Genomic DNA, 21057 nt, shown 5'->3' with positions numbered 1-21057 from the left:
GTGTACAGCAAAAGAATTTTTGGTAGAGCGTGCCTAGGAAAAATTTGGGTTTTCATACGGAATTTTGCGAATTTCGCGAATTGCGAATTTTAGAGAATTTTAGAAATTTATTTTTCCATCGGGTCAAGGAGCTGTCCAAATCAAACCAAACTCGCTATTGAGTATCACCAGTGTGATGATAGTGTAAAGGCAAAAGTATTGGTTTCGCTTGCCTAGGAAAAAAGTTGGGTTTTCATATAGAACTTTTTGAAATTCGCGAAGAAGGAATTTTAAAAAAAGGTCTTTTTCATCGGGTCAAGGAGTTGTCCAAATCAAACCAAACGCAGTATGGAACACCACCAGTGTAATAAGAGTGTGCAGCAAAAAAATTTTTGGTAGAGCGTGCCTAGGAAAAAGTTGGGTCTTCATACGGAATTTTGCGAATTTCGCGAATTGCGAATTTTAGAGATTTTTAGAAATTTTTCTTCCATCGGGTCAAGGAGCTGTCTAAATCAAACCAAACTCGCTATTGAGTATCACCAGTGTAATGATAGTGTAAAGCAAAAAGTATTGGTTTCGCTTGCTTAGGAAAAAAGTTGGGTTTTCATATAGAACTTTTTGAAATTCGCGAATAAGTAATTTTAAAAAAAGGTCTTTTTCATCGGGTCAAGGAGTTGTCCAAATCAAACCAAACGCGGTATTGAGTATCACCAGTGTAATAAGAGTGTACATCAAAAAATTGTTTGGTAGAGCGTGCCTAGGAAAAAGTTGGGTTTTCATGCGGTATTTTGCGAATTTCGCGAATTGCGAAATTTTGAGAGTTTTAAAAAATTTCTTTTTCATCGGGTCAAGGAGTTGTCCAAATCAAACCAAACACGGTTTTGAGTATCACCAGTGTAATAAGAGTGTACAGCAAAAAAAATTTTGGTAGAGCGTGCCTAGGAAAATTTGGGTTTTCATACGGAATTTGCGAATTTCGCGAATTGCGAATTATTGAGAATTCTTAAAAAATTCTTTTTCATCGGGTCATGGAGTTGTCCAAATCAAACCAAACTCGGCTTTGAGTATTACCAGTGTAATGAGAGGGTAAAGCAAAAAACTTGTTGTTATAGCTTGCCTAGAAAAAAAATGGTTTTTCATGCGGTATTTTGCGAATTTCGCGAATTGCGAATTTTTGAGTGTTTTAAAAAGTTTCTTTTTCATCGGGTCAAGGAGTTGTCCAAATCAAACCAAACACGGTTTTGAGTATCACCAGTGTAATAAGAGTGTACAGCAAAAAAATTTTTGTTAGAGCGTGCCTAGGAAAATTTGGGTTTTCATACGGAATTTGCGAATTTCGCGAATTGCGACTTTTTGAGAATTTAAGAATTTTTTTTTCATTCGGTCAAGGAGCTGTCTAAATCAAACCAAACTCGGTATTGAGTATCACCAGTGTAATGTTAGTGTAAAGCAAAAAGCATTGGTTTAGCTTGCCTAGGAAAAAAATTGGGCTTTCATATAGAACTTTTTGAATTTCGCGAAGAAGGAATTTTAAAAAAAGGTCTTTTTCATCGGGTCAAGGAGTCTTCCAAATCAAACCAAACTCGGTATTGAGTATCACGAGTGTAATGAGAGTGTAAAGCTAAAAAGTTGTTGGTATAGCTTGACTAGGAAAAAAATGTTTTTTCATACGGAATTTTGCGAATTTCGCGAATTGCGAAATTTTGAAAATTTTTAAAAAGATCTTTTTCATCGGGTCAAGGAGTTGTCCAAATCCAACCAAACTCGGTATTGAGTATCACCAGTTTAATGACAGTGTATAGCCAAAAAGTTGTTGCTGTAGCTTGTCTAGGAAAAAACTGGTCTTTCATACGAAATTTTGCGAATTTCGCAAATTGCGAAATTTTGAAAATTTTTAAAAAATTCTTTTTCATCGGGTCAAGGAGTTGTCCAAATCAAACCAAACTCGGCATTGATTATCACCAGTGTAAGGAGAGGGTAAAGCAAAAAATTTGTTGGTATAGCTTGCCTAGGAAAATTTGGGTTTTCATACGGAATTTGCGAATTTCGCGAATTGCGAATTTTTGAGAATTTTAGAATTTTTTTTCATCGGTTCAAGGAGCTGTCTAAATCAAACCAAACTCGGTATTGAGTATCACCAGTGTAATGATAGTGTAAAGCAAAAAGCATTGGTTTAGCTTGCCTAGGAAAAAAATTGGGTTTTCATATAGAACTTTTTGATTTTCGCGAAGAAGGAATTATAAACAAAGGTCTTTTTCATCGGGTCAAGGAGTCTTCCAAATCAAACCAAACTCGGTATTGAGTATCACGAGTGTAATGAGAGTGTAAAGCTAAAATTTGTTGGTATAGCTTGACTAGGAAAAAAATGGTTTTTCATACGGAATTTTGCGAATTTCGCGAATTGCGAAATTTTGAAAATTTTAAAAAAAATATTTTTCATCGGGTCAAGGAGTTGTCCAAATCCAACCAAACTCGGTTTTGAGTATCACCAGTTTACTGACAGTGTATAGCCAAAAAGTTGTTGGTGTAGCTTGTCTAGGAAAAAACTGGTCTTTCATACGATATTTTTCGAATTTCGCAAATTGCGAAATTTTGAAAATTTTTAAAAAATTCTTTTTCATCGGGTCAAGGAGTTGTCCAAATCAAACCAAACTCGGCATTGATTATCACCAGTGTAAGGAGAGGGTAAAGCAAAAAATTTGTTGGTATAGCTTGCCTAGGAAAATTTGGGTTTTCATACGGAATTTGCGAATTTCGCGAATTGCGAATTTTCGAGAATTTTAGAATTTTTTTTCATCGGGTCAAGGAGCTGTCTAAATCAAACCAAACTCGGTATTGAGTATCACCAGTGTAATGATAGTGTAAAGCAAAAAGCATTGGTTTAGCTTGCCTAGGAAAAAAATTGGGTTTTCATATAGAACTTTTTGATTTTCGCGAAGAAGGAATTTTAAAAAAAGGTCTTTTTCATCGGGTCAAGGAGTCTTCCAAATCAAACCAAACTCGGTATTGAGTATCACGAGTGTAATGAGAGTGTAAAGCTAAAATTTGTTGGTATAGCTTGACTAGGAAAAAAATGGTTTTTCATACGGAATTTTGCGAATTTCGCGAATTGCGAAATTTTGAAAATTTTAAAAAATATATTTTTCATCGGGTCAAGGAGTTGTCCAAATCCAACCAAACTCGGTTTTGAGTATCACCAGTTTACTGACAGTGTATAGCCAAAAAATTGTTGGTGTAGCTTGTCTAGGAAAAAAATGGTTTTTCATACGAAATTTTGCGAATTTCGCAAATTGCGAATTTTTGAGAATTTAAAAAATAGTTGTTTTTCATCGGGTCAAGGAGTTGCCCAAATCAAACCAAACTCGGTATTGAGTATCACCAGTGTAATGATAGTGTAAAGCAAAAAGCATTGGTTTAGCTTGCCTAGGAAAAAAATTGGGCTTTCATATAGAACTTTTTGAATTTCGCGAAGAAGGAATTTTAAAAAAAGGTCTTTTTCATCGGTACAAGGAGTCTTCCAAATCAAACCAAACTCGGTATTGAGTATCACGAGTGTAATGAGAGTGTAAAGCTAAAAAGTTGTTGGTATAGCTTGACTAGGAAAAAAAATGTTTTTTCATACGGAATTTTGCGAATTTCGCGAATTGCGAAATTTTGAAAATTTTTAAAAAGATCTTTTTCATCGGGTCAAGGAGTTGTCCAAATCCAACCAAACTCGGTATTGAGTATCACCGTTTTAATGACAGTGTATAGCCAAGAAGTTGTTGGTGTAGCTTGTCTAGGAAAAAAATGGTTTTTCATACGAAATTCTGCGAATTTCGCAAATTGCGAATTATTGAGAGTTCTTAAAAAATTCTTTTTCATCGGGTCAAGGAGTTGTCCAAATCAAACCAAACACGGTATTGAGTATCACCAGTGTAATAAGAGTGTACAGCAAAAAAAATTGGTGGAGCGTGCCTAGGAAAAAGTTGGGTTTTCATACGGAATTTTGCGAACTTCGCGAATTGCGAATTTTTGAGAATTTTAGAATTTTTCTTTCATCGGGTCAAGGAGCTGTCCAAATCAAACCAAACTCGGTATTGAGTATCACCAGTGTAATGATAGTGTAAACCAAAAATCATTGGTTTAGCTTGCCTAGGAAAAAATTTGGGTTTTCATATAGAACTTTTTGAATTTCGCGAAGAAGGAATTATAAAAAAAGCTCTTCTTCATCGAGTCAAGCAGTTTTCCAAAACAAACCAAACTCGGTATTGAGTATCACGAGTGTAATGAGAGTGTGAAGCAAAAAAGTTGTTGGTATAGCTTGCCTAGGAAAAAAAAGTTTTTCATACGAAATTTTGCGAAATTCGCGAATTGCGAATTATTGAGAATTCTTAAAAAATTCTTTTTCATCGGGTCAAGGAGTTGTCCAAATCAAACCAAACGCAGTATGGAACACCACTAGTGTAGTGAGAGTGTAAACCAAAAAATATTTTGGTAGAGCGTGCCTAGGAAAATGTTGGGTTTTCATACGGAATTTTGCGAATTTCGCGAATTGCGAATTTTTGAGAATTTTAGAATTTTTCTTTCATCGGGCCAAGGAGCTGTCCAAATCAAACCAAACTCGGTATTGAGTATCACCAGTGTAATGATAGTGTAAACCAAAAAGCATTGGTTTAGCTTGCCTAGGAAAAAATTTGGGTTTTCATATAGAACTTTTTGAATTTCGCGAAGAAGGAATTATAAAAAAAGGTCTTTTTCATCGAGTCAAGCAGTTTTCCAAAACAAACCAAACTCGGTATTGAGTATCACGAGTGTAATGAGAGTGTAAAGCAAAAAAGTTGTTGGTATAGCTTGCCTAGGAAAAAAAAGTTTTTCATACGAAATTTTGCGAAATTCGCGAATTGCGAATTATTGAGAATTCTTAAAAAATTCTTTTTCATCGGGTCAAGGAGTTGTCCAAATCAAACCAAACGCAGTATGGAACACCACTAGTGTAGTGAGAGTGTAAACCAAAAAAATTTTTTGTTAGAGCGTGCCTAGGAAAAAGTTGGGTTTTCATACGGAATTTTGCGAATTTCGCGAATTGCGAATTTTTGAGAATTTTAAAAAAAATTCTTTTTCAGCGGGTCAAGGAAATGTCCAAATCAAACCAAACACGGTATTGAGTATCACCAGTGTAATAAGAGTGTACAGCAAAAAATTTTTTGGTAGAGCGTGCCTAGGAAAAAGTTGGGTTTTCATACCGAATTTTGCGAACTTCGCGAATTGCGAATTTTTGAGAATTTTAGAATTTTTCTTTCATCGGGCCAAGGAGCTGTCCAAATCAAACCAAACTCGGTATTGAGTATCACCAGTGTAATGATAGTGTAAACCAAAAAGCATTGGTTTAGCTTGCCTAGGAAAAAATTTGGGTTTTCATATAGAACTTTTTGAATTTCGCGAAGAAGGAATTATAAAAAAAGGTCTTTTTCATCGAGTCAAGCAGTTTTCCAAAACAAACCAAACTCGCTATTGAGTATCACGAGTGTAATGAGAGTGTAAAGCAAAAAAGTTGTTGGTATAGCTTGCCTAGGAAAAAAAAAGTTTTTCATACGAAATTTTGCGAAATTCGCGAATTGCGAATTATTGAGATTTCCTAAAAAACTCTTTTTCATCGGGTCAAGGAGTTGTCCAAATCAAACCAAACGCAGTATGGAACACCACTAGTGTAGTGAGAGTGTAAACCAAAAAAATTTTTGGTAGAGCGTGCCAAGGAAAAAGTTGGGTTTTCATACGGAATTTTGCGAATTTCGCGAATTGCGAATTTTTGAGAATTTAAAAAAAAATTCTTTTTCAGCGGGTCAAGGAAATGTCCAAATCAAACCAAACACGGTATTGAGTATCACCAGTGTAATAAGAGTGTACAGCAAAAAATTTTTTGGTAGAGCGTGCCCAGGAAAAAGTTGGTTTTTCATACGGAATTTTGCTAATTTCGCGAATTGCGAATCTTTGAGAATTTTAGAAATTTTTTTTTCATCGGGTCAAGGAGCTGTCCAAATCAAACCAAACTCGGTATTAAGCATCACGAGTGTAATGAGAGTGTAAAGCTAAAAAGTTGTTGGTGTAGCTTGTCTAGGAAAAAAATGGTTTTTCATACGAAATTTTGCGAATTTCGCAAATTGCGAGTTTTTGAGAATTTTAAAAATAGTTGTTTTTCATCGGGTCAAGGAGTTGCCCAAATCAAACCAAACTCGGTATTGAGTATCACCAGTGTAATGATAGTGTAAAGCAAAAAGCATTGGTTTAGCTTGCCTAGGAAAAAAATTGGGCTTTCATATAGAACTTTTTGAACTTCGCGAAGAAGGAATTTTAAAAAAAGGTCTTTTTCATCGGTACAAGGAGTCTTCCAAATCAAACCAAACTCGGTATTGAGTATCACGAGTGTAATGAGAGTGTAAAGCTAAAAAGTTGTTGGTATAGCTTGTCTTGGAAAAAAATGGTTTTTCATACGAAATTTTGCGGATTTCGCAAAATGCGAATTTTTGAGAATTTTAAAAATAGTTGTTTTTCATCGGGTCAAGGAGTTGCCCAAATCAAACAAAACTCGGTATTGAGTATCACCAGTGTAATGATAGTGTAAAGCAAAAAGCATTGGTTTAGCTTGCCTAGGAAAAAAATTGGGCTTTCATATAGAACTTTTTGAACTTCGCGAAGAAGGAATTTTAAAAAAAGGTCTTTTTCATCGGTACAAGGAGTCTTCCAAACCCAACCAATCTCGGTATTGAGTATCACCAGTTTAATGACAGTGTATAGCCAAAAAGTTGTTGGTGTAGCTTGTCTAGGAAAAAAATGGTTTTTCATACGAAATTCTGCGAATTTCGCAAATTGCGAATTATTGAGAGTTCTTAAAAAATTCTTTTTCATCGGGTCAAGGAGTTGTCCAAATCAAACCAAACTGGGCATTGAGTATCACCAGTGTAATGAGAGGGTAAAGCAAAAAAGTTGTTGGTATAGCTTGCCTAGAAAAAAATGGTTTTTCATACGGAATTTTGCGAATTTCGCGAATTGCGAATTTTTGAGAGTTTTAAAAATTTTCTTTTTCATCGGGTCAAGGAGTTGTCCAAATCAAACCAAACACGGTATTGAGTATCACCAGTGTAATAAGAGTGTACAGCAAAACAAAATTGGTGGAGCGTGCCTAGGAAAAAGTTGGGTTTTCATACGGAATTTTGCGAACTTCGCGAATTGCGAATTTTTGAGAATTTTAGAATTTTTCTTTCATCGGGTCAAGGAGTTGTCCAAATCAAACCAATCTCGGTATTGAGTATCACCAGTGTAATGATAGTGTAAACCAAAAAGCATTGGTTTAGCTTGCCTAGGAAAAAATTTGGGTTTTCATATAGAACTTTTTGAATTTCGCGAAGAAGGAATTATAAAAAAAGGTCTTTTTCATCGAGTCAAGCAGTTTTCCAAAACAAACCAAACTCGGTATTGAGTATCACGAGTGTAATGAGAGTGTAAAGCAAAAAAGTTGTTGGTATAGCTTGCCTAGGAAAAGAAAGTTTTTCATACGAAATTTTGCGAAATTCGCGAATTGCGAATTATTGAGAGTTCTTAAAAAATTCTTTTTCATCGGGTCAAGGAGTTCTCCAAATCAAACCAAACGCAGTATGGAACACCACTAGTGTAGTGAGAGTGTAAACCAAAAAAATTTTTTGTTAGAGCGTGCCTAGGAAAAAGTTGGGTTTTCATACGGAATTTCGCGAATTTCGCGAATTGCGAATTTTTGAGAATTTAAAAAAAATTCTTTTTCAGCGGGTTAAGGAAATGTCCAAATCAAACCAAACACGGTATTGAGTATCACCAGTGTAATAAGAGTGTACAGCAAAAAATTTTTTGGTAGAGCGTGCCTAGGAAAAAGTTGGTTTTTCATACGGAATTTTGCGAATTTCGCGAATTGCGAATCTTTGAGAATTTTAGAAATTTTTTTTCATCGGGTCAAGGAGCTGTCCAAATCAAACCAAACTCGGTATTGAGTATCACCAGTGTAATGATAGTGTAAAGCAAAAAGTATTGGTTTAGCTTGCCTAGAAAAAAAGTTGGGTCTTCATATAGACATTTTTTAAATTCGCGAAGAAGGAATTTAAAAAAAAGGTCTTTTTCATCGGGTCAAGGAGTTGTCGAAATCAAATCAAACTGGGTATTGAGTATCGCGAGTGTATTGAGAGTGTAAAGCAAAAAAGTTGTTGGTATAGCTTGCCTAGGAAAAAAATGGTTTTTCATACGGAATTTTGCAAATTTCGCGAATTGCGAATTTTTGAGAATTTAAAAAAAAATTCTTTTTCAGCGGGTCAAGGAGTTGTCCAAATCAAACCAAACTCGGCATTGAGTGTCACCAGTGTAATGAGAGGGTAAAGCAAAAAAGTTGTTGGTATAGCTTGCCTAGAAAAAATGGTTTTTCATACGCAATTTCGAATTTTTGAGAATTTTAAAAAAATTCTTTTTCATCGGGTCAAGGAGTTGTCCAAATCAAACCAAACACGGTATTGAGTATCGCGAGTGTAATGAGAGTGTAAAGCAAAAAGTATTGGTTTCGCTTGCCTAGGAGAAAAGTTTGGTTTTCATATAGAACTTTTTGAAATTCGCGAAGAAGGAATTTCAAAAAACGGTCTTTTTCATAGGGTCAAGGAGTTGTCCAAATCAAACCAAACTCGGTATTGAGTATCGCGAGTGTAATTAGAGTGTAAAGCAAAAAAGTTGTTGGTATAGCTTGCCTAGGAAGAAAATGGTTTTTCATACGGAATTTTGCGAATTTCGCGAATTGCGAAATTTGAGGATTTGAAAAAAAAATCTTTTTCATCGGGTCAAGAAGTTGTCCAAATCAAACAAAACTCGGTATTGAATATCACCAGTGTAATTTCAGTGTATAGCCAAAAAGTTGTTGGTATAGCTTGTCTACGAAAAAAATGGTTTTTCATGCGAAATTTTGCGAATTTCGCGAATTGCGAGTTATTGAGAATTTTAAAAAAATTCTTTTTCATCGGGTCAAGGAGTTGTCCAAATCAAACCAAACGCAGTATGGAGTACCATCAGTGTAATGAGATTGTAAAGCAAAAAAGTTGTTGGTATAGCTTGCCTAGAAAAAAAATGGTTTTTCATACGGAATTTTGCGAATTTCGCGAATTGCGAATATTTGAGAATTTTAAAAAAAATCTTTTTCATCGGGTCAAGGAGTTGTCCAAATCAAACCAAACACGGTATTGAGTATCGCGAGTGTAAGGAGAGTGTAAAGCAAAAAGTATTGGTTTCGCTTGCCTAGGAGAAAAGTTGGGTTTTCATATAGAACTTTTTGAAATTCGCGAAGAAGGAATTTCAAAAAACGGTCTTTTTCATAGGGTCAAGGAGTTGTCCAAATCAAACCAAACTCGGTATTTAGTATCGCGAGTGTAATTAGAGTGTAAAGCAAAAAAGTTGTTGGTATAGCTTGCCTAGGAAGAAAATGGTTTTTCATACGGAATTTTGCGAATTTCGCGAATTGCGAAATTTTGAAGATTTAAAAAAAAAATCTTTTTCATCGGGTCAAGAAGTTGTCCAAATCAAACAAAACTCGGTATTGAATATCACCATTGTAATTACAGTGTATAGCCAAAAAGTTGTTGGTATAGCTTGTCTAGGAAAAAAATGATTTTTCATGCGAAATTTTGCGAATTTCGCGAATTGCGAGTTATTGAGAATTTTAAAGAAATTCTTTTTCTTCGGGTCAAGGAGCTGTCCAAATCAAACCAAACTCGGTATTGAGTATCACCAGTGTAATGACAGTGTAAAGCAAAAAAGTTGTTGGTATAGCTTGCCTAGAAAAAAAATGGTTTTTCATACGGAATTTTGCGAATTTCGCGAATTGCGAATATTTGAGAATTTTAAAAAAAATCTTTTTCATCGGGTCAAGGAGTTGTCCAAATCAAACCAAACACGGTATTGAGTATCGCGAGTGTAAGGAGAGTGTAAAGCAAAAAGTATTGGTTTCGCTTGCCTAGGAGAAAAGTTGGGTTTTCATATAGAACTTTTTGAAATTCGCGAAGAAGGAATTTCAAAAAACGGTCTTTTTCATAGGGTCAAGGAGTTGTCCAAATCAAACCAAACTCGGTATTTAGTATCGCGAGTGTAATTAGAGTGTAAAGCAAAAAAGTTGTTGGTATAGCTTGCCTAGGAAGAAAATGGTTTTTCATACGGAATTTTGCGAATTTCGCGAATTGCGAAATTTTGAAGATTTAAAAAAAAAATCTTTTTCATCGGGTCAAGAAGTTGTCCAAATCAAACAAAACTCGGTATTGAATATCACCATTGTAATTACAGTGTATAGCCAAAAAGTTGTTGGTATAGCTTGTCTAGGAAAAAAATGATTTTTCATGCGAAATTTTGCGAATTTCGCGAATTGCGAGTTATTGAGAATTTTAAAGAAATTCTTTTTCTTCGGGTCAAGGAGCTGTCCAAATCAAACCAAACTCGGTATTGAGTATCACCAGTGTAATGACAGTGTAAAGTCAAAAATTTATTGGTATGGCTGGCCTAGGATAAAAATGGGTTTTCATACGGAATTTTGCGAATTTCGCGAATTGCGAATTTTTGAGATTTTTAAATATAGTTGTTTTTCATAGAGTCAAGGAGTTGCCCAAACCAAGCCAAACTCGGTATTGAGTATCACCACTGTAATGACAGTCTAAAGCCAAAAATATGTTTTTTTTTGTTTAGCTTGCCTAGGAAAAAAGTTGGGCTTTCATATAGAACTTTTTGAATTTCGCGAAAAAGGAATTTTAAAAATAGGTCTTTTTCATCGGGTTAAGGAGTTGTCCAAATCAAACCAAACTCGGAATGGAGTATCACCAGTGTAATGAGAGTGTAAAGCCAAAAAGTTGTTGGTATAGCTTGTCTAGGAAAAAAATGGTTTTTCATGCGAAATTTTGCGAATTTCGCGAATTGCGAGTTATTGAGAATTTTAAAAAAATTCTTTTTCATCGGGTCAAGGAGTTGTCCAAATCAAACCAAACGCAGTATGGAGTACCATCAGTGTAATGAGATTGTAAAGCAAAAAAGTTGTTGGTATAGCTTGCCTAGGAAAAAATTTGGGTTTTCATACGGAATTTTGCGAATTTCGCGAATTGCGAATTTTTAAGAATTTTAGAATTTTTTTTCTTCGGGTCAAGAAGTTGTCCAAATCAAACAAAACTCGGTATTGAATATCACCAGTGTAATGACAGTGTATAGCCAAAAAATTGTTTGTATAGCTTGTCTAGGAAAAAAATGGTTTTTCATGCGAAATTTTGCGAATTTCGCGAATTGCGAGTTATTGAGAATTTTAAAAAAATTCTTTTTCATCGGGTCAAGGAGTTGTCCAAATCAAACCAAACGCAGTATGGAGTACCATCAGTGTAATGAGCTTGTTAAGAAAAAAAGTTGTTGGTATAGCTTGCCTAGGAAAAAATTTGGGTTTTCATACGGAATTTTGCGAATTTCGCGAATTGCGAGTTATTGAGAACTTTAAAAAAATTCTTTTTCATCGGGTCAAGGAGTTGTCCAAATCAAACCAAACGCAGTATGGAGTAGCATCAGTGTAATGAGATTGTTAAGCAAAAAAGTTGTTGGTATAGCTTGCCTAGGAAAAAATTTGGGTTTTCATACGGAATTTTGCGAATTTCGCGAATTGCGAATTTTTAAGAATTTTAGAATTTTTTTTCTTCGGGTCAAGAAGTTGTCCAAATCAAACAAAACTCGGTATTGAATATCACCAGTGTAATGACAGAGCATAGCCAAAAAGTTGTTGGCATAGCTTGTCTAGGAAAAAAATGGTTTTTCATGCGAAATTTTGCGAATTTCGCGAATTGCGAGTTATTGAGAATTTTAAAAAAACTCTTTTTCATCGGGTCAAGGAGCTGTCCAAATCAAACCAAACTCGGTATTGAGTATCACCAGTGTAATGACAGTTTAAAGTCAAAAAGTTATTGATATAGCTGGCCTAGGATAAAAATGGGTTTTCATACGGAATTTTGCGAATTTCGCGAATTGCGAATTTTTGAGATTTTTAAATATAGTTGTTTTTCATAGAGTCAAGGAGTTGCCCAAACCAAGCCAAACTCGGTATTGAGTATCACCAGTGTAATGACAGTCTAAAGCCAAAAATATGTTTTTTTTGTTTAGCTTGCCTAGGAAAAAAATGGGCTTTCATATAGAACTTTTTGAATTTCGCGAAACAGAAATTTTGAAAATAGGTCTTTTTCATCGGGTTAAGGAGTTGTCCAAACCAAACCAAACTCGGAATGGATTATCACCAGTGTAATGAGAGTGTAAAGCAAAGGATGTTTTGGTATAGCTTGCCTAGGAAAAAATTTGGGTTTTCATACGGAATTATGCGAATTTCGCGAATTGCGAATTTTTGAGATTTTTAGAATTTTTTTTTCATCGGGTCAAGGAGTGGTCCAAATCAAATCAAACTCGGTATTGAGTATCACCAGTGTAATGATAGTGTAAAGCATAAAGTATTGGTTTAGCTTGCCTAAGAAAAAAGTTGGGGTTTCATATAGAACTTTTTGAATTTCGCGAAGAAGGAATTTTAAAAAAAGGTCTTTTTCATCGGGTCAAGGAGTTGTCCAAATCAAACCAAACTCGGCATTGAGTATCGCGAGTGTAATGAGAGTGTAAAGCAAAAGTTGTTGGTGTAGCTTGCCTAGGAAAAAAATGGTTTTTCATACGGAATTTTGCGAAATTCGCGAATTGCGAATTATTGAGAATTTTTTAAAAATTCTTTTTCATCTGGTCAAGGAGTTGTCCAAAAAAATCAAACCAAACGCTGTATGGAGTACCATCATTGTAATGAGAGTGTAAAGCAAAAAAAAATTGGTAGAGCATGCCCAGGAAAAAAATGGGTTTTCATTCCAATTTATGCGAATTTCGCGAATCGCGAATTTTTGAGAATTTTAAAAATAATTCTTTTTCATCGGTTCAAGGTGTTGTCCAAATCAAACCAAACTCGGCATTGAGTATCACCAGTTTAATGAGAGGCTAAAGCAAAAAAGTAGTTGGTATAGCTTGCCTAGAAAAAAAATGGTTTTTCATACGGAATTTTGCGAATTTCGCGAATTGCGAACTTTTGAGAATTTTAAAAAAATTCTTTTTCATCGGGTCAAGGAGCTGTCCAAATCAAACCAAACTCGGTATTGATTATCACCAGTGTAATGACAGTGTAAAACCAAAAAGTTATTGGTATAGCTGGCTTAAAGGAAATGGGTTTTCATACGGAATTTTGCGAATTTCGCGAATTGAGAATTTTTGAGAATTTTAAATATAGTTGTTTTTCATAGAGTCAAGGAGTTGCCCAAACCAAACCAAACACGGAATGGATTATCACCAGTGTAATGAGAGTGTAAAGCAAAGGATGTTTTGGTATAGCTTGCCTAGGAAAAAAAAAAAGGTTTTCATACGGAATTTTGCGAATTTCGCGAATTGCGAACTTTTGAGAATTTTAAAAAAATTCTTTTTCATCGGGTCAAGGAGCTGTCCAAATCAAACCAAACTCGGTATTGATTATCACCAGTGTAATGACAGTGTAAAACCAAAAAGTTATTGGTATAGCTGGCTTAAAGGAAATGGGTTTTCATACGGAATTATGCGAATTTCGCGAATTGCGAATTTTTGAGATTTTTAGAATTTTTTTTCATCGGGTCAAGGAGTGGTCCAAATCAAATCAAACTCGGTATTGAGTATCACCAGTGTAATGATAGTGTAAAGCATAAAGTATTGGTTTAGCTTGCCTAAGAAAAAAGTTGGGGTTTCATATAGAACTTTTTGAATTTCGCGAAGAAGGAATTTTAAAAAAAGGTCTTTTTCATCGGGTCAAGGAGTTGTCCAAATCAAACCAAACTCGGCATTGAGTATCGCGAGTGTAATGAGAGTGTAAAGCAAAAAAGTTGTTGGTGTAGCTTGCCTAGGAAAAAAATGGTTTTTCATACGGAATTTTGCGAAATTCGCGAATTGCGAATTATTGAGAATTTTTTAAAAATTCTTTTTCATCTGGTCAAGGAGTTGTCCGAAAAAATCAAACCAAACGCTGTATGGAGTACCATCATTGTAATGAGAGTGTAAAGCAAAAAAAATTTGGTAGAGCATGCCCAGGAAAAAAATGGGTTTTCATTCCAATTTATGCGAATTTCGCGAATCGCGAATTTTTGAGAATTTTAAAAATAATTCTTTTTCATCGGTTCAAGGTGTTGTCCAAATCAAACCAAACTCGGCATTGAGTATCACCAGTTTAATGAGAGGCTAAAGCAAAAAAGTAGTTGGTATAGCTTGCCTAGAAAAAAAATGGTTTTTCATACGGAATTTTGCGAATTTCGCGAATTGCGAATTTTTGAGAATTTTAAAAAAATTCTTTTTCATCGGGTCAAGGAGCTGTCCAAATCAAACCAAACTCGGTATTAATTATCACCAGTGTAATGACAGTGTAAAACCAAAAAGTTATTGGTATAGCTGGCTTAAAGGAAATGGGTTTTCATACGGAATTTTGCGAATTTCGCGAATTGAGAATTTTTGAGAATTTTAAATATAGTTGTTTTTCATAGAGTCAAGGAGTTGCCCAAACCAAGCCAAACTCGGTATTGAGTATCACCAGTGTGATGACAGTCTAAAGCAAAAAATATGTTTTTTGTTTAGCTTGCCTAGGAAAAAAGTTGGGTTTTCATATAGAACTTTTTGAATTTCGCGAAAAAGGAATTTTAAAAATAGGTCTTTTTCATCGGATTAAGGAGTTGTCCAAATCAAACCAAACTCGGCATTGAGTATCAGCAGTAAAATGACAGTGTAAAGCAAAAAGTATTTTTTGTTTAGCTTGCCTAGGAAAAAGTTGGGTTTTCATATAGAACTTTTTGAATTTCGCGAAAAGGGAATTTTAAAAATAGGTCTTTTTCATCGGGTTAAGGAGTTGTCCAAATCAAACCAAACTCGGAATGGAGTATCACCAGTGTAATGAGAGTGTAAAGCAAAAAGATGTTTTGGTATAGCTTTACTATGAAAAAATTTGCGTTTTCATACGGAATTTTGCGAATTTCGCGAATTGCGAATTTTTGAGAATTTTAAAATAATTCTTTTTCATCGGGTCAAGGAGCTGTCCAAATCAAATCAAACTCCGTTTTGAGTATCACCAGTGTAATGAGAGTGTAAAGCGAAAAAGTTGTTGGTATAGCTGGCCTAGGAAAAAAAGATGGGTTTTCATACGGAACTTTGCGAATTTCGCGAATTGCGAATTTTTGAGAATTTTAAAAAAAAATTCATTCTCATCGGGTCAAGGAGTGGTCCAAATCAAACCAAAATCGGCATTGAGTATCACCAGTGAAATTACAGTGTAAAGCAAAAAGTATTTTTGGATTAGCCTGCCTGGGAAAAAGGTTGGGTTTTCATACAGAACTTTGAATTTCGCGAAACAGGAATTTTAAAAAAAGGTCTTTTTCATCGGGTCAAGGAGTTGTCCAAATCAAACCAAACTCGGCATTGAGTATCGCGAGTGTAATGAGAGTGTAAAGCAAAAAAGTTGTTGGTGTAGCTTGCCTAGGAAAAAAATGGTTTTTCATACGGAATTTTGCGAAATTCGCGAATTGCGAATTATTGAGAATTTTTTAAAAATTCTTTTTCATCTGGTCAAGGAGTTGTCCGAAAAAATCAAACCAAACGCTGTATGGAGTACCATCATTGTAATGAGAGTGTAAAGCAAAAAAAAAATTGGTAGAGCATGCCCAGGAAAAAAATGGGTTTTCATTCCAATTTATGCGAATTTCGCGAATCGCGAATTTTTGAGAATTTTAAAAATAATTCTTTTTCATCGGTTCAAGGTGTTGTCCAAATCAAACCAAACTCGGCATTGAGTATCACCAGTTTAATGAGAGGCTAAAGCAAAAAAGTAGTTGGTATAGCTTGCCTAGAAAAAAAATGGTTTTTCATACGGAATTTTGCGAATTTCGCGAATTGCGAATTTTTGAGAATTTTAAAAAAATTCTTTTTCATCGGGTCAAGGAGCTGTCCAAATCAAACCAAACTCGGTATTAATTATCACCAGTGTAATGACAGTGTAAAACCAAAAAGTTATTGGTATAGCTGGCTTAAAGGAAATGGGTTTTCATACGGAATTTTGCGAATTTCGCGAATTGAGAATTTTTGAGAATTTTAAATATAGTTGTTTTTCATAGAGTCAAGGAGTTGCCCAAACCAAGCCAAACTCGGTATTGAGTATCACCAGTGTGATGACAGTCTAAAGCAAAAAATATGTTTTTTGTTTAGCTTGCCTAGGAAAAAAGTTGGGTTTTCATATAGAACTTTTTGAATTTCGCGAAAAAGGAATTTTAAAAATAGGTCTTTTTCATCGGATTAAGGAGTTGTCCAAATCAAACCAAACTCGGCATTGAGTATCAGCAGTAAAATGACAGTGTAAAGCAAAAAGTATTTTTTGTTTAGCTTGCCTAGGAAAAAGTTGGGTTTTCATATAGAACTTTTTGAATTTCGCGAAAAGGGAATTTTAAAAATAGGTCTTTTTCATCGGGTTAAGGAGTTGTCCAAATCAAACCAAACTCGGAATGGAGTATCACCAGTGTAATGAGAGTGTAAAGCAAAAAGATGTTTTGGTATAGCTTTACTATGAAAAAATTTGCGTTTTCATACGGAATTTTGCGAATTTCGCGAATTGCGAATTTTTGAGAATTTTAAAATAATTCTTTTTCATCGGGTCAAGGAGCTGTCCAAATCAAATCAAACTCCGTTTTGAGTATCACCAGTGTAATGAGAGTGTAAAGCGAAAAAGTTGTTGGTATAGCTGGCCTAGGAAAAAAAGATGGGTTTTCATACGGAACTTTGCGAATTTCGCGAATTGCGAATTTTTGAGAATTTTAAAAAAAAATTCATTCTCATCGGGTCAAGGAGTGGTCCAAATCAAACCAAAATCGGCATTGAGTATCACCAGTGAAATTACAGTGTAAAGCAAAAAGTATTTTTGGATTAGCCTGCCTGGGAAAAAGGTTGGGTTTTCATACAGAACTTTGAATTTCGCGAAACAGGAATTTTAAAAAAAGGTCTTTTTCATCGGGTCAAGGAGTTGTCCAAATCAAACCAAACTCGGCATTGAGTATCGCGAGTGTAATGAGAGTGTAAAGCAAAAAAGTTGTTGGTGTAGCTTGCCTAGGAAAAAAATGGTTTTTCATACGGAATTTTGCGAAATTCGCGAATTGCGAATTATTGAGAATTTTTTAAAAATTCTTTTTCATCTGGTCAAGGAGTTGTCCGAAAAAATCAAACCAAACGCTGTATGGAGTACCATCATTGTAATGAGAGTGTAAAGCAAAAAAAATTTGGTAGAGCATGCCCAGGAAAAAAATGGGTTTTCATTCCAATTTATGCGAATTTCGCGAATCGCGAATTTTTGAGAATTTTAAAAATAATTCTTTTTCATCGGTTCAAGGTGTTGTCCAAATCAAACCAAACTCGGCATTGAGTATCACCAGTTTAATGAGAGGCTAAAGCAAAAAAGTAGTTGGTATAGCTTGCCTAGAAAAAAAATGGTTTTTCATACGGAATTTTGCGAATTTCGCGAATTGCGAATTTTTGAGAATTTTAAAAAAATTCTTTTTCATCGGGTCAAGGAGCTGTCCAAATCAAACCAAACTCGGTATTAATTATCACCAGTGTAATGACAGTGTAAAACCAAAAAGTTATTGGTATAGCTGGCTTAAAGGAAATGGGTTTTCATACGGAATTTTGCGAATTTCGCGAATTGAGAATTTTTGAGAATTTTAAATATAGTTGTTTTTCATAGAGTCAAGGAGTTGCCCAAACCAAGCCAAACTCGGTATTGAGTATCACCAGTGTGATGACAGTCTAAAGCAAAAAATATGTTTTTTGTTTAGCTTGCCTAGGAAAAAAGTTGGGTTTTCATATAGAACTTTTTGAATTTCGCGAAAAAGGAATTTTAAAAATAGGTCTTTTTCATCGGATTAAGGAGTTGTCCAAATCAAACCAAACTCGGCATTGAGTATCAGCAGTAAAATGACAGTGTAAAGCAAAAAGTATTTTTTGTTTAGCTTGCCTAGGAAAAAGTTGGGTTTTCATATAGAACTTTTTGAATTTCGCGAAAAGGGAATTTTAAAAATAGGTCTTTTTCATCGGGTTAAGGAGTTGTCCAAATCAAACCAAACTCGGAATGGAGTATCACCAGTGTAATGAGAGTGTAAAGCAAAAAGATGTTTTGGTATAGCTTTACTATGAAAAAATTTGCGTTTTCATACGGAATTTTGCGAATTTCGCGAATTGCGAATTTTTGAGAATTTTAAAATAATTCTTTTTCATCGGGTCAAGGAGCTGTCCAAATCAAATCAAACTCCGTTTTGAGTATCACCAGTGTAATGAGAGTGTAAAGCGAAAAAGTTGTTGGTATAGCTGGCCTAGGAAAAAAAGATGGGTTTTCATACGGAACTTTGCGAATTTCGCGAATTGCGAATTTTTGAGAATTTTAAAAAAAAATTCATTCTCATCGGGTCAAGGAGTGGTCCAAATCAAACCAAAATCGGCATTGAGTATCACCAGTGAAATTACAGTGTAAAGCAAAAAGTATTTTTGGATTAGCCTGCCTGGGAAAAAGGTTGGGTTTTCATACAGAACTTTGAATTTCGCGAAACAGGAATTTTAAAAATAGGTCTTTTTCATCGGGTTAAGGAGTTGCCCAAATCAAACCAAACTCGGTATTGAGTATCACCAGCGTATTGACAGTGTAAGGCAAAAAGTATTTTTTGTTTAGCTTGCCTAGGAAAAAAGTTAGGTTTTCATATAGAACTTTTTGAATTTCGCGAAAAAGGAATTTTAAAAATAGGTCTTTTTCATCGGGTTAAGGAGTTGTCGAAATCAAACCAAACTCGGAATGGAGTACCACCAGTGTAATGAGAGTGTAAAGCAGAAAGATGTTTTGGTATAGATTGCTTAGGAAAAAATTTGTGTTTTCATACGGAATTTTGCAAATTTCGCGAATTGCGAATTTCTGAGAATTTTAAAAATAATTCTTTTTCATCGGGTCAAGGAGTTGTCCAAATCAAACCAAACTCGGCATTGAGTATCACCAGTCAAATGACAATGTAAAGCAAAAAGTGTTTTTGGTTTAGCCTGCCTGGGAAAAAGGTTGGGTTTTCATACAGAACTTTCTGAATTTTGCGAAAAAGGAATTTTAAAAATAGGTCTTTTTCATCGGGTTAAGGAGTTGTCGAAATCAAACCAAACGCGGTATGGAGGATCACCAAACTAATGAGAGTGTAAAGCAAAAAGATGTTTTGGTATAGCTTGCCTAGGAAAAAATTTGCTTTTTCATACGGAATTTTGCGAATTTCGCGAATTGCGAATATTTCAGAATTTTAAAAATAATTCTTTTTCATCGGGTCAAGGAGTTGTCCAAATCAAATCAAACTCGGTATTGAGTGCCGCTATTGTAATGAGAGTGTGAAGCAGCGAAAAAGTTGTTGGCATAGCTTGCCTAGGAAAAAAATGTTTTCCATACGGAATTTTGCGAATTTCGCGAATTGCGAATTTTTGAGAATTTCGAAAATATTTCTTTTTCATCGGGTCAAGGAGTTGTCCAAATCAAACCAAACTCGGCATTGAGTATCACCAGTGAAATGGGAGGGTAAAGCAATAAGTTTTTTTGGTTTAGCCTGCCGAGGAAATAGGTTGGGTTTTCAAACAGAACTTTTTGAATTTCGCGAAAAAGGAATTTTAAAAAAATGTCTTTTTCATCGGGTTAAGGAGTTGTTCAAATCAAACCAAACGCGGTATGGAGTATCACCAATGTAATGAGAGTGTAAAGCAAAAAGATGTTTTGGTATAGCTTGCCTAGGAAAATATTTGGGTGTTCATACGGAATTTTGCGAATTTCGCGAATTGAGAATTTTTGAGAATTTTAGAAAAAATTCTTTTTCATCGGGTCAGGGAGTTGTCCGAATCGAACCAAACTCGTCATTGACTATCACCAATGTAATGAAAGTGTAACGCAAAAAGTTGTTTTGGTTTAGCTTGCCTAGGAAAAAAGTTGGGTTTTCATACAGAACTTTTTGATTTTCGCGAAAATGAAGTTTTAAAAATAGGTCTTCTTCATCGGGTTAAGGAGCTGTCCAAATCAAAACAAACGCGGTATGGAGTATCACCAGTGTAATGAGAGTGTAAAGCAAAAAAGTTGTTGCTATAGAATGCCTAGGAAAAAATGGGTTTTCATACGGAATTTTGCGAACTTCGCGAATTGCGAATTCTTGAGAATTTTAAAAATAAATATTTTTCATCGGGTCAAGGAATTGTCCAAATCAAACCAAACGCAGCATGGAGTATCACCAGTGTAATGAGAGTGTAGAGCAAAAAATTTGTTGTTATAGCTTCTCTATGAAAAAAAATGGGTTTTCATACGGAATTTTGCGAATTTCGCGAATTGCGAATTTTTGTGAATTTTAAAAATAATAATTTTCATCGGGTCGAGGAATTGTCCAAATCAAACCAAACTCGGCATTGAGTATCACCAGTGAAGTGACAGTGTAAAGCAAAAAGTATTTTTGGTTTAGCCTGCCTAGGAAAAAGGTTGGGTTTCATACAGATCTTTTTTAATTTCGTGAAAAAGGAATTTTAAAAATATGTCTTTTTCATCGGGTTAAGGAGTTGTCCAAATCAAACCAAACGCGGTATGGAGTATCACCAATGTAATGAGAGTGTAAAGCAAAAAAATGTTTTGGTATGGCTTGCCTAGGAAAAAAAATTGGGTTTTCATACGGAATTTTGCGAATTTCGCGAATTGCGAATTTTTGAGAATTTTAAAAATAATTCTTTTTCATCGTGTCAGGGAGTTGCCAAAATCAAACCAAACTCGGCATTGAGTATCACCAGTGTAATGAAAGTGTAAAGCAAAAAGTACTTTTGGTTTAGCTTGCCTAGGAGAAAATTTGTTTTTTTTATAAAGAACTTTTTGAAGTTCGCGAAAAAGGAATTTTAAAAATAGGTCTTTTTCATCGGGTTAAGGAGCTGTCCAAATCAAACCAAACGTGGTAAGGAGTATCACCAGTGTAATGA

This window comes from Convolutriloba macropyga, chromosome 7 (assembly GCF_964194025.1).
Source record: "Convolutriloba macropyga chromosome 7, txConMacr16.3, whole genome shotgun sequence".
NCBI lineage: Eukaryota > Metazoa > Xenacoelomorpha > Acoela > Convolutidae > Convolutriloba > Convolutriloba macropyga.
The sequence above is the reverse complement of the archived record's forward strand: the minus strand, read 5'-3'. Positions refer to the sequence as shown.